General features: G+C 31.1%; 1 pseudogene; it reads right to left on the bottom strand.

Moving 5' to 3' along the window:
• Positions 1 to 2485: 2485 nt before the first annotated feature.
• Positions 2486 to 4238, bottom strand: LOC107019954 (annotated as a pseudogene).
• Positions 4239 to 14403: the final 10165 nt, after the last annotated feature.

The following is a 14403-nucleotide window of genomic DNA, read 5'->3' as shown; positions in this document are numbered from 1 at the left end:
AAAGTATCTGTTAATTCTGCTTCATTCCAACTTTTTATTATTTCTATACTAAAAGGTTCTGGTAATTTTGTAAAATATAATTTTCTTATTTCCTTACTTTCTTCCATGTTATATGTTCCTTTATAATAATATTCTCTAAATGCGCATGTATATTCATCTATATAACACATATTACATACCGCCAATTTGCTATTAAATTTCTATTTATAACTTTTTCTTTATTTTGTTCTTCTACTTCTGTTGTCATACTACTAAATTCATTTCTTATAGCTATTTCATATTTATTTAATATTTCCATAGATGTTGTAGCTATTTCTCCATTAAATTTTTTATTATTTCTTAAAGTCTTTATACTTTCTTCTGTTAAATTTTGTAACCATAATTTTACTGTTCCTATAAGTGTTATTTCTATATATCCTGGTGTTACCGTCATTCCTATTTTGTTATCTATTAATTGTTTTGATATATATCCCATCCATAATTGAATTGTTTTATTTATATCTGCTACACAGTCTAAATCTAAAAATTATGTTGTTCAGTTGTTGGTTTAGGCGTCCATTTATTTAATCTTTTATCCCATAAAATCTTTTCTCTATCATACTTTTCATAACTTACATTATAGTATGTTGGATTTAAATAATTTGGATTTTTTACTCCTGATGTATTCGGTTTTTCATTCATGTCTATATCTCCCGTATTTATTTCTAAATTTTTTGTATTGTCTATATTATCCAAAAGTTCTGTATATGTTTCACTTATCTCTGAGTATTGTTCTTCTAAATTATTGTTGATATCATCAATTCTTACTTCTGGTAGATTAGTTAGATCATCTTGATTACTTTCTTCTAATTTATCTTCAAATTGCAATCTTTCTTTAAATTTGTTTATTTCATTTTCTAAGTTTCTTTTTTGCTCTTTTTCTTTTTGTTTTATTTCATACATTTCTTTTAACATTGCTAATTCTTTTTCTAATTCTAAAATCTCTTTATTTTATATTTCTTCTATTTGTTGTACTTCTTTTTTTGCTTGATGTTTTATTTTTTCAATTTCCATTTTTCTATCTATTTCTTCATTTTCTTTTGCTATCCTAACCATAGCAGTTAAAATATCTTCTAATTTTACCGTTTCTTTTTCTAACATTAAACTTAAATTGTCACCTATTTTCTTATATCTTCTTCCTAGATTAGAAAATATTATTCTTATTTTTAATCCTTCATAGTTTTCAAATATTTTTTCATCTATTGCATATTCTTCCTTATTCATTTATAAATTATGTTGTAGTTTATATTCTAGATTATCTATTTGTATTTCTAGATATAAAATAGTATTTCTTTGTGCTATTATAGATTTTTCACAAGTTCCTGCAAATATATTGCTATTTAGTCTATTTTTTCTATGTCTTAATTCTTTTCTTTTTGCAATAATTATTTTATTAAGTTCTTGTCTATATTCGTTATTCATCGTATTTTTAAATATTTAATATATTTATATTCTAATTTAGAAATAATATCTATCATTTCTTCTAATCCTTCATTTTTTGTAATATTAAGTTCTTTATATTTTGGATATAATTTGTCTAATTTTCTTTTTTTTTCTTATCTTTCTGTTGATACCATGCTTGTTTTTATCTTTCATAGCTCTGATACCATTTTTGGGGAGTGCGGAATTCATCATAAGTTAAGATATATATATTGATACCATTTTTGGGGGGTGCGGAATTCATCATAAGTTAAGATATATATTGTAGAGTAAAATATATTTTATCATAAATTTCTTCTGATAATTGTGTTAATCTAATTATTTCTTCAAGGTTGTTTATTATATATTCTATATATAATATATCTTGGGTTCTTTGGTCCATATTTAAATTTTCTTGTATTAATTGTTCTAATAATCTTATATTTTTCATAGTTTCTATCCAATATTCTAAATAGTCATAGTTCATTTTAATCTGAATCTATTTCTAAATCGCATATATCTGTTCTTTCTATTTCTAATTCTTGTAAATTTATTTCATACCATTCTTGATTTAATATATCTTCTAAATCATATTCAAATATTTTTTCCCATATAACTCTTTTTATGTCATCAATTTCTATATCTTTAAGTATATATAAAATCAAAGTTTTATAGCTTCTTATTTCATCGTACATTGTAAACATGTTTATTTTTTATTATGCAGGTTTTTCTTCAGTTATTCCTTCCTATCATATCATAATCTAATTAAATTCATATTAGTTTATTATCAACTAGAGTATCGTTATCATGTTTTCCGGTCACTACTAGCATCGTACTTTAGCGGATAATTACTTCTTATCAGCGCCTCAACTTTGTGTACTCCCCTAACGGCATCCCCGCCTATCGGTTTCCATTGTGGGATGACATAGTCTAGCAGTTTTCTCCCTGTTTCCCGTTTACTAGCAAACTAGAATTCATGCATGAATTTAATTAATCATTTATATGATATTCAGGAATATATGAAATTAGTTCTGCATATCTAATAAACAATATACCTTTGCCTCTTGATTTGTCATGCTATCTGAGATACCTGATTGTATTTTCGATTTTTCCATATGTTTTTCTTAGTTTGTATCTTTGAGAGAGCTTTGTATTTTGAGAGAGGGTTTATTAACTTGAACTTTTGTTTGGCATTGCCTGCCTTTCATTTACAATTTGGCAATCTATATATACTAACTCCTAAGTCTGCACATAAGTGCGTCTACTGTACACTTTACGACTTTTGAACAAAACTTTACAAATGGCCGGCTATACACATTGGCCTTTCAAAAAAGCAGAAGTTATTTACTGTACAAAGGAATCTTATCTCTTTCTTTTTACATTTTTTATCTCTTTGTCTGCCATCTTTTCTATCTTTATGTCTCTTTTTTCTTTTGTCACTTTTTCTTTGTCTGCCATATCTCTTTTTCTTTTCTTCATCCTTATCTTATCTTGCATCTTTATCTCCTTGTCCTTATTCCAAATCAACATCTGGTATTATGTTATCTTCTCCATTGCATTTGGAGCATCTGTGATCTGGATATTTATGTCCAATAAGTTTGCAATATCTGGTTAATAATTCTTCTGAAATAAATTCCTTTTTCAATGCTCTTGTCGTAGGTTGTTCTTCTGGTTTTAATAGTGATAAAATCCATCGCTGGACTTCATCCATATCTGCTCTTCTTAACTCTCTGGAGTTTGAATATATCATAACTTGGTCTCTTGCATAGTAACTCCAAATAGCATTGCCGTTTAAATAATTGTTAGCTAGTTCTTGTATAATTGTTGATATACCAATTATCCTTTTATTTGCATAAAAGTTTGGTATTTCTATCTTTGGTATTTCAGCTTGTTTTTCTATATCTTCTGGTATTATCATATCCTTTGTTAATCCTATCTTGATAACTTGAATCGGTGACTTAATTTCTTCATACAATATCTCTGCTGGTACTGTTTAAAACTTGATATAAAACAAGTTTCCTCTTGTAACTCTTTTATATGTGATAAATGCTTTGTATAACTCTGGTATTCCAGTAATTTCTTCTCCGTCGTATGTATATACTGTACTTAGTAGTCCATAACTGTAACATGTTTTTACTAAGTTTGAACTAGTTTTGGGTTGTGCAATCAGTCTATTATATCCTTGTAGTTTTTTGGGTTATATAATCTTCGTTTGGGTTTTTGGTTTGTGTGGATCTGGGGTTTAAATTTAAATATGTTTGGATCTTATATATGCTTTCAATGTATGATTGTGTGATGTAATTGTATCTTTTTTTATCACTCTGTATACTAACTGCGTATGTAGAAGTTTGCGGTTCTGTGGGTATATGTTTTTGTGTGTTTTGAGTAAATGGTTTTATAAATAACTGGTTTAAGTTTGTATTTCGTGATTTCTCACTAACTTTCCTGCTTGTACCTGCAGCTGTATTTAAACAAATTTTATGGGTTTTAGGGAGTTTCCCATCGTCTCCTTTTATCTCTGGAATTTTATCGTCTTCCGATCGACGTAGCTCCGCATTTTTATAGTCATGCTGCTGACTTATATTAGCTTTAGACTTCAGGTTATCTTCATTAGTCTTTAGCTTTTGTATCTCATTGTCCATTCTGTCCACTTTGGTACAAAGTGTAGTAATGGCTTTGAGTAGCTCTTCGATTGTATCTTCATTTTTGTTCTCAGTTTGAGTAGCTTTGTCTTGATAAGTAGTATGCAACACCATTCTTGTTAGTCTTTATTACTTCAATTGTAAATGTAAAGTTTAATATATTTAATATCAATCTTCTAATTTCTTTTGTTGTTACTGAATCTTATATTTTTCTGGTTAACCACCATTTTAACTAGATAGAATTATTAGCTTAAATATAAACTAATTAATTTAAAGTTTATTTTATAATTAAACTGTTATGCGGAATTTGAGATAATACGAGAAAATATAAACGCGAAAAACAAGACAACAGATTTACGTGGTTCACCAATAAATTGGCTACGTCCACGGGGAAGAGGGAGAGCAGTTTTATTATGGAGAGGCAAGAACAGAATTACAGAATAGGGTTTGCCATAGCGTCTATATATAGTGCTAAGCTATGCCCTAACAGGCTTGGGCCCAACATACAGAATTGACAGATAATTAAGGGCCCAATACAACAACATTGTATACCGTCGGGCCGGGGGCGTCTCCGCCCCCCCGGACCCCCAGGCCAGGGGGCGCGTCGCCCCCCTGGACCCCCCGACTCGCTGACCGGTCAGCGAGACCCCCGTCCTTTCTGTTTGTAACGGGTCCAATTCAAGGCATTCAACATAAACAAAACTAACTAATAGAATATTTAATTAAGAAAAATCTTTCTGAGATATTTTTCGAATATTTATAAAAAGTAATAATTTTATGTATNGGCCGCCCCCCCCCCCCCGGCCCCCCAGGCCAGGGGGCGCGTCGCCCCCCTGGACCCCCCGACTCGCTGACCGGTCAGCGAGACCCCCGTCCTTTCTGTTTGTAACGGGTCCAATTCAAGGCATTCAACATAAACAAAACTAACTAATAGAATATTTAATTAAGAAAAATCTTTCTGAGATATTTTTCGAATATTTATAAAAAGTAATAATTTTATGTATAATCATATAAAAAATATATGTATTATTTAAAAATTACCAAAATGAAAAAAAATAACATTCCAATAGTATCTATAAGGAATGAATGAATGATTGGATATGGTATGATTTGAATTACAAGTCTCTTTTACAGAGAAGCAAAAACCAAAAATGAAACCTTTGAGTTACGATGCACCAAAGCTTTTCTTAAATCTTTAGATGGTTAATGTCAGAAGTGTTAAAAGATTACAGTATGAAAATCAATAAAAATGATGACAGCGAGAAGCATCAATAAATTTTAAAAATTTTTTATAGTGAAGAACAGAAAAAAAATAATTAAAAAACAGTACACTAATAACAAATATCTCAAAGGGCAGTTATTTGTGACTAATCGAAATTTTTTGTTACCTCATATAATTGAATTCAAGGCTTAAAAATTGAGAGTAGGACATGTTGGAAAAATATTATTAAATATATATCAAAAAGAATTATTTTATATCTTGTTATATTTGGAAGACAATGGAGTATTATTTTATAAATAATTCATCTCCATAAATAACACTCTATCATTGACAATAATATTGATATTGTTTGTCAAAGATATGGATGTTGCAATGTTTCCTTTTGACCAAAATTAGGAGTCTTCAATTGTCCAAAATAAATTGTCATCAATGTATTGATAACATTTATTCTCAGTAACTGTTGTTGCGACATTAGTAGTTTACTTATTCTTGGCTATATATTTCTCATGAGTTCTTGTGGAGAAGAAGAGGAGAAAATATAGATTGATTCTTCTTCGTCCTAATATTCTATAGTGTTGGGTTTAATCGTAAAAAAGTCTTTGTTAGTTTCTAGCTCCTAGCTTTTTACTAGTAGAGGTTGTTGAATCCTGGGGATACACCCATATTAGATGAAATAGCCTTAAGGACAATTTCTTTTGAGACGCCTCGAGCTATGAGAATTTTCTATCAGAGTTATTTTTGAAGTAAAAACTTTGATGAATTTGGTATAAGTGTTTGTGATGAAGGTATTTTCCATAAGATTTACAACAGAACTAACACATAATTATGTACATGCAACATACTTATAACCACAACCCCATAAAACAACAAAGTTGAAAAGCAATATCATATCAATCGAACATACAATCAACAAAATAGGATCTAAAACAAAAAAAAAAGAGTTAGGAAGTCCAATAGATTTCACCGCTCATTGAAGAAGATGATGAGAAATTGAGAGGAAAAATGAAAGCGGAAATAGCAAAGTTTAAGAGTGGAGGGTAGAAAGCCGGAGGGAGAAAAAGTGAAGGTGGGAATACACGTGTTAAGCATATAGATCATTAAAAGATAAAATGCCACTAAAATAGGTCCACATTCATAATACAACTCACGCAACATATTGTACAAATAAGTATTGTAATGTTAGTCTTTATTTGTTGGCTTATATAAAAGGGTAATACACACAAGATAAAATTACTCGTGATTCACACGGGATTGAACTATTTTACTTAGCTTACATGTGATCATTTGATAATATTCATATTTTCGATACATACACTATATTGCCAAGAATATTTTATCTTAAGACAAAGGTTCCTCCAAAATCTTAGAGTGAATGAGTAATAAAAATATTTTAAGTATAAGAAGAAATCTAAAAAGATCTCCATGGAAATAGTTGGTCAAAAATTTGAAGTTATAAAGAACAACATCAAAACATTAAGAAGAGAGAAAAAAGCCTCAAACAACACTCCAAAGTAAAGCAGAACACCACGTCCCTATAAGAACATAATTAACAAATGGCAAATAAAGGGGCTTCAGATCCTTTCTTATGAACCTCCGTTTAAATCTTTTTTTGTTATAGTATATTGTATCATTTATATGTTAAAAATCACCCTAAAATTGTTAATATCATACATTTTTTTCCTCATTGTCTCAGAATAGTCATTGTTATTGCTTAGGTTTCATATCACCGGTCCCAATTATCTTGATTTGAAACCTAGTTGTTGTTATGGTTATAGTATGTAGTTATAAAAATTTAATGCAATGATCAACCAAGCAGTAGGTCACATCTGAAGAAAAGACGAGTGAATATTCTAAATCAAAATTTTGATACATAACATATTAAAATCTCACACCATAATTTTGTGAGCACTTGAGCTCACAAATATCCACAAAAAATAATAACAAAAGCGAACTTACTTTCCTAACAATCAATAAGAAAAATATGTTGCTGAACATATTTTTTTTAAAAGATAGTCTCTCAGGTTGTATTCAAGTTTAGAGTTCACAAATTCAATTGAAAGAAGTCAAAAGAAAGAGTTATCACTACGAAAAAAATCATCTTTAATGATAATTAAATATTTAATTGACACTAAATATGTATTTTTTTAAGGAAATTATACTCTCTATAAATTTCCCTAAATTCTATAGTGACATTCTAATGACAATCAGTTTGTCACGCCCTGAACCTAAACCCTCGGCAGGACTGGCACTCGAGAACCATTGCTTGCCACAAGCGAATCCATGGTCTTACTTACTTAGTCAACGGAAGACTTAAACATCAGAAATAACCTCAAATAAAAAAATTAAGAAAAATCATAGAATGTCTTTAAATAAAGCATTCAAACTAACCCAAAGTTGCTAGTCAAGTCTCATAGCAATAAATCTGAAATACAAAGATAAAAGATTCATAACTAATTGCTGACTGTCTATAAAAACTCTAAAACAACTTCGATGGATGTTGGAAAAAAACCCGAAAAATCCTAATGACATGAAAATAAAATTGAAAACAATAAAAGGAGTCCTCCGAAATGCAAAGAGGCTCACCAACAGACTCTGAACTGCTCACTTGATCAACGATGCACTGGATGTCGATCCTAGTAACCTGTGTCTGTATCATAATAAGATGCAGACCAACGAGCATCAGTACATTAAATGTATGAGTATGCGAGTTGGAATACTAAACGCAACATAGACTTGAAAGCAATATGAAGAACTTACCTGACTCAACTGAACTCATTTCAATATAAAGTAGTTTTAAAACAAGTGTGATATAAAGAAAAACTATTTAAAACATGATATTCCACTACGTATGTATGCAGAGATACAATATAACTCTGAGATGTATGTAAAAATACAAAGAAATTGTGTACATAAGATTACAATTAATTCCGTGGGAGTTTCTCTAACCGATAATCATCATTAAGAGCTATAGTGATGATAAAACATTTTGTCTCACGCTGCCAGGGCCATCCTATACCTTGATATAAGTATAGAACCTGAAATTTTAAGTGGATCCACTAGTCTATCCTAAAAAAGCGCTAAAGGAATCATGTAAAAAGTATGGTCTTTTTGTATCCATAGTGGCTACATGGTTTATGGGGGTTGTGAGTTGTCTGAACTCTCCCCATATCGGTGCTCAATACTACTACCAAAAATATTAAATTATCTCATATATTTTAAAAATATAATTTCTTCTGTGATTTGAGATTAGTGCTAAAGAACATAGCTCAAACGCTACCTTGGAAATCAAAGTTGCCCCTCCTTCTTTATTATGAAAGCATATCATGTTTTCTGAAAACTAGCTCAAAAGCTCTTTGAAAATATCAGTTTCCGTTCTTATTTAAATATGAAAATATTTTAAACTTCTAGAGTACTTAGTTCTCATAAACTTCTTTGAAGAAATGAACTTCAAATCTGAACTTTTTGCTTAACTTTAAACCTAAGTCTTAAAACAAAGTTAAAACGTTTTGTGGAAGATTTATGAAAACTTTTAGAACTTATCTTGACTTCCAAGAGTGGACTCTTACCTTTCCTTGAATTGAATTATGGATTCAAGGATCGTGATTTGCGATAGGAATGATCTCATGATGTTTAGGAATAATTTTAGATAGCTAAACATAAGAAAAAATCTAAAATAAAAATTTGCGGGTGGGTCCACGATGCGAAGAAGCATTTAAATTTTGGTTTAGAAAATAACTTTTGAGGATGAAAGGTCGGTGATCGCTCTTCTCCTTGAAATGATTTTTTCCAAAACTGGGAACCAGCTCTGCGACGTGCCCCTAAGTACCAGATCTTCCCGTCAAATGTTAGTTCTTCGTTTTTCAACTTTAAGCCCTCTAAACTTAATGGGTTATTTCTCCAAACACTTATATTCATTTATACCATCAAATAACATCAGATTCTACTCAAAACACAGCTAAAATCGTGAATCGACCTCAAGAAAATCCAATCAACACAACTAGAAGAGCTCAAACGAAACTTATCAAGAACTCAAAGATTACTTTCAAATCTAATAACTTTGCTAATATTGAATCATGATTGGCACGAGGGTGAACTAACCAAACTCTATGTGATCTCACATACCTTTGTAGGTATCAATCCCGACGAAATCCACAAGTTGATCTTGACGAATCCTAAAGGAATATCGAACATTCTTCCCTTTTTCCTCTTTTCTTCTTTCTCCAAACTCTAGCGTGAAATTAACTTTTCTAAAACAGAATAAAATATGACTTTACCCCAATCAAACTCCTAAAAACGAATTAGAATAATTAGGTAAGGAAAAGACTAAATTATCTTTCAAAAATCCAGATTTATACTTTTCTTAATCTATCAGTCCAACTTCCAAAGGGAATAACTTACTCATATAAACTCGGAACCGCACAAATTCGGCGGCGTTAGAAAGATCATTCAAAGAGATTTCTAAACATATCTTGAAGTGCTCCTTACTCTTCTTGAGCTAGAAGTTATGATCTTTATAAATTGACAAAAAATTCACTTTTTCTAACTTAAGTAAATTTTTTAGGATTTTAATTATTTCCAAAAATGACTATATCCAGTTCTTTGCTTCTTCTTAGCAATTCCAAATTGAGAGATGTGACACAATTAATATCGGTAAAGTCTTTACCACTCTTTGATAATGTGCATATTTATTGCCGATAAAAATTATTTTTGTTATACCAAAAAAGAGAGAAAGATTTATGACAAATTAGTCAACTTGTGATTAAATAAGTGCAGTAATTGTCTCTATACTTATATTCATGGAAGAGTTCAATAGCATAAAAAATATTTGTACCTAAGATAAAACAATAAAAATATTTACTAAACTATGACAAGCAATAGAACAATATGTTTGGATCTTTTAACAAACTTCACGTTTTGTTTCGTATTAGTTATCACAAATTTGTTGTTGTGTTTTATCAAATATAGCACAATCCAGAAGTAATTTTCCCAAAATCTATATGAAGAAACATGTAGAAAAGGAAAAATAGAAGATCAATTTTCGGCCATCATTACTGTAACTCTTAACCGAATTAAAAAAAAAGTCACCAAAATATAGTCACATGAATAACTATGACTTACAGTAAATGATTAAGCTTCATGAAAAGGTGGAAATTAAGTTTGAGAAATGAAACACACTTCATAAGAAACTTAATTAATGTATTTGAATTCGACTGCTATAAAGTGGGAAAAAACCTAAAAATAGTAATGGCAGAAATAGAATGTTTGCTTACTAAAGAACTAAATGTAATGAATTCAACTACTTCAGCAGCGTTATGGGTTGTGAACTGAGAGGTTCAAGAGTACTAATGTTGTATTGCACTTGAAATTAATTTTCTTTGTTATTCTTCTTCTTTTGGTTGCTAGAAATAATAACTACCACATCAATACAAAAGGGAAAATAAATTCAAATATTCCATACATACATTTCATCGAATTTTTCTCACTCACGAACAAAGGCACAATATAGGAAAGCCTATAATAGGGTATTTGAAATTAAATCTCCAAACATGGTATCACTAAATGGTGATTCTACCTCGAGTAAATCCAACATAAGCGAAATAGGAGGAGTAATAAGAGACAAATATGGTAATTAGGTAGTAGGTTTAATGGGAAACATATATGAAGCAACAAATATCGCTTCTGAACTATTGTTTATCCATAAAGATTTGGCTATTGCACTATCCTACAACCTAACGCTACTTCAAATCAATGAAGACTGTCAAGATATCCTTCACTATCTAGAAAATGATCATCCATCTTACTCTAATATTTGTTTGATTGCAGGGAACTGATACTGAAATTTAGGAAGCCTCTGGTGCAACATATAGATAGATATAGGTAAGAAAATCAAGTGATTGACACGTTTGTTATATAGGGGTCTAGATTGAAGATAGCTAACTCTCATGTGTTCTGGACGTGTCCTTCATTGATTATATCTAGCAAAATAGATGCAGACAAAGTAAGAACTCTTCGTATTAGGAATAAAAGGCTGCCTATTCGAATAATAATCCAATGTTGGAGTATGAATTCTTGACGTTTGAGCTTTGTTGTTTATGATATTACGTATTTATGATTAATTAGGATTTGTTAGTCAGAGAGGTTCCTAGTCCTAGCTTACTTTGGTTTTAGAATTATAAATAGATGAGTCTTATTAAATATTTGTACGTACTGAAATACAAGAGCTTATAAATAAAATATTTTCTTTCAAATTGGCATTAGATTTTCTATGGTCCTGCTAGATGATCTTTGAGTTTCCGCTGTCGACGGGTGATTATGATCCATATATGCTGCCCTTCTAGACAATGATCATGTTGAAAAAAAAGGGACGATCATATACATGAAAATATGCTAGGAGGAAAGGGTTAAAGAGGCGTTGTTGATTTAAAGAAGTGCAACCAAACACAATAGGAAGAAACTCTTCTCTAAATTAAAAGTTAGGAAAAGTGAAAAAAAAATTAGGAGGGGGAGGGTGTCACTCCCCGAGCCTACACCCTTGGTGGGACTGACACTCGAGAACAATTTTTGGCCCCAAGTGAACCCTTGGTCTAGCTTACATACTCAATGGAAGACTTTAAGCAATAAGAAAGGAATTCAAAAGCTAAAAAAACTTAATTGTCTCAAACTGAACTCATAATGTTTTAAAAATAAACATATAACTTAGCAAAGTGGAAACTCAAATCTAACACAAGCCAGTAACAATATAATGACGAATGAATTAACATCTGACTTACTCTCTATGAAGCCTCTAAAAAAAGTAAGATGGATGTCGGGACAGGCCCACGACATCCTAGTGAACTGACTAATACTGAAAGCCATTAAAAGTATCCTCTGGCAGGAAGGAGGCTCACCACAAGACTTTGAGTGCTCAACTGGATCAACGTTGCACTGGATGCTGACCCTGGTTACCTGGGTTTGCATCATAATACAATGTAGACCAACTAACATCAGTACATTGAATGTACGAGTATGCGAGTTGGAATGCTAAACATAAAATTGTCTTGAAAAGAATCTAATAGAAATATTTACCTAGCTCAACTCAACATAATTGATTTGATTTCAATATAAAGTAGTGTAAATAAATGCAGTATAAAAAAAGCTTTAAAACATGGTTTTCAACACTGTGTATTTAAAAATACAAAAATAACTATGTATATATGCAAGATACGATATAAACTCTGTTTGTATACTAAAATACAAATGTTTCTGATGTATATAAAATACTAAATACTGTGAATGAAGTTTTTCTAATCGACAACCATCACTTAAGAGCTATCGTGATGATATAGTGTTTTGCCTCATGCTGACACGATCGTCCTATACCTTGCCATGAGTATAGAACCTGAACTACTAAGTAGATTCACTAGTCTATGATAAAAATCACTAAAGGAATCATCTAAGAAGTTTGACCCTTTTTCTATCCATGGTGGCTACATGGTATATGTCGGCTCGAACTTTTCTGAACTATCCCCCATATCGGTGTTCAATACTACTCCCAAAATATACTAGATCTTTATGTTTACAAACATAACTTCTTTCTATGGTTTAAGATAATTTCTCAAAACTTAGCTCAAAGGCTACCTTGCAAATCTTAGTTTGCTGTCATGCTTAATTGTGAAAGCATTTACTCTTTACTAAAAACTAGCTCAAAGGCTATTTTGGAAATCAAAGATTCCTCTTTACTGAAAAACTAGCTCAAAGGATCTTTTTGAAATTAAAGTTTCCTTTCTTGTTTAAATGTGAAAACATTTTAAACTCTTTGGGAATACATAGTCCCGATATACTCTTTTGAAGACATGAACCTCAATTTTACTCTTTACTGAACTCAAAACTCAAGTCTTACAACAAATTAAAATCATTTGTAAAAGACTTTTGGAAGACTCTAGGAACTTCTTTTAACTTGACTCTTAAGTGATCTTGACATGGATCTTAACTTCTCTTGACTTGACTCTTAACTTCTGTTGAATTTAATTATGGGTTCAAGGATCATGTTTTGTGGTAGGAAAGATATCATGATGTTTAGGAGTGAGTTTAGATAGCTAAACATGAGGAACGATCATGAAATTACTACTGGAACACTAGTCCGCAACGCGGAGGCATATTTAAGTTTAGTCATGAAAATAACATTTGTGGAAGAACTGTCCGTGACCGCTCAGCGACGCGATGGTGAATTTTTCAAAACTGTGGGGTGGGTCCACATCTTGGGGCACCAGATTTGCCTGACTTTTTCCTTCTTTCATTTTTCAGCCCCTATTCGCCTAAACTCGACAACTACTCTCAGTTTCTCATTAGATTCAGATACCCAGTATGTATACACACGAATCTAACTCAAAGAACTCAAGGAAATAACATTTAAATGTCAAAGAACTCCTCAATCTCAACCTAACTCAAGAAAGAAGGTCAATTTCAAGAACAACATTCAAGGTTCATAAACTTTCAACTTTCTAAAACAAACTTCGTTGAAATAAACATGATTGGCGTGTGGGTGAATGAATCAAACGCTATGAAATACTCATATACCTCGTTTGGATCACCTCTTGATGAAATCAACGATCCTAACTTCAAGAACATGACGATTCCTTACTCCATCTCCTCTTCTTTTCTCTTCTCTCAAAATCCTTACTTGTTCTCAAAAGTGCGTAAACTTAACCTAATAAGTTTAGATCCCCATCTTAAGTACCATAAAAAATTAATTAAATTTGTAGTAAAAAGACCATAATTCCCTTCTAAAATCCCGATTGGACTTTCCTCATTAGAACATCACAACTTCCAATTGCTATAGCTCACTCATACAAACTCAAAATCGCACAAACTCAACAGTATTGGAAAGATTATTCCAAGATCATTCCTTACATATCTAGAAACACACTTAACTCATCCTGATATAGGAGTCAAGGTCATTTGAAGTTGACCAAAAACTCAAAGTTAACTTAACATAACCAATTTTCTAGATTTTTATTATTTCCAAAAATCACTCTCTCTAATTCTAGATCCTTGTAGATCTTTTAATTTGCAAAAATCACACCTAACTCATCCTAAGGTAGA

The sequence above is a fragment of the Solanum pennellii genome, chromosome 5 (genome assembly GCF_001406875.1).
Source record: "Solanum pennellii chromosome 5, SPENNV200".
In the NCBI taxonomy this organism is placed as follows: Eukaryota; Viridiplantae; Streptophyta; class Magnoliopsida; order Solanales; family Solanaceae; genus Solanum; species Solanum pennellii.
The sequence above is the reverse complement of the archived record's forward strand: the minus strand, read 5'-3'. Positions and strand labels throughout refer to the sequence as shown.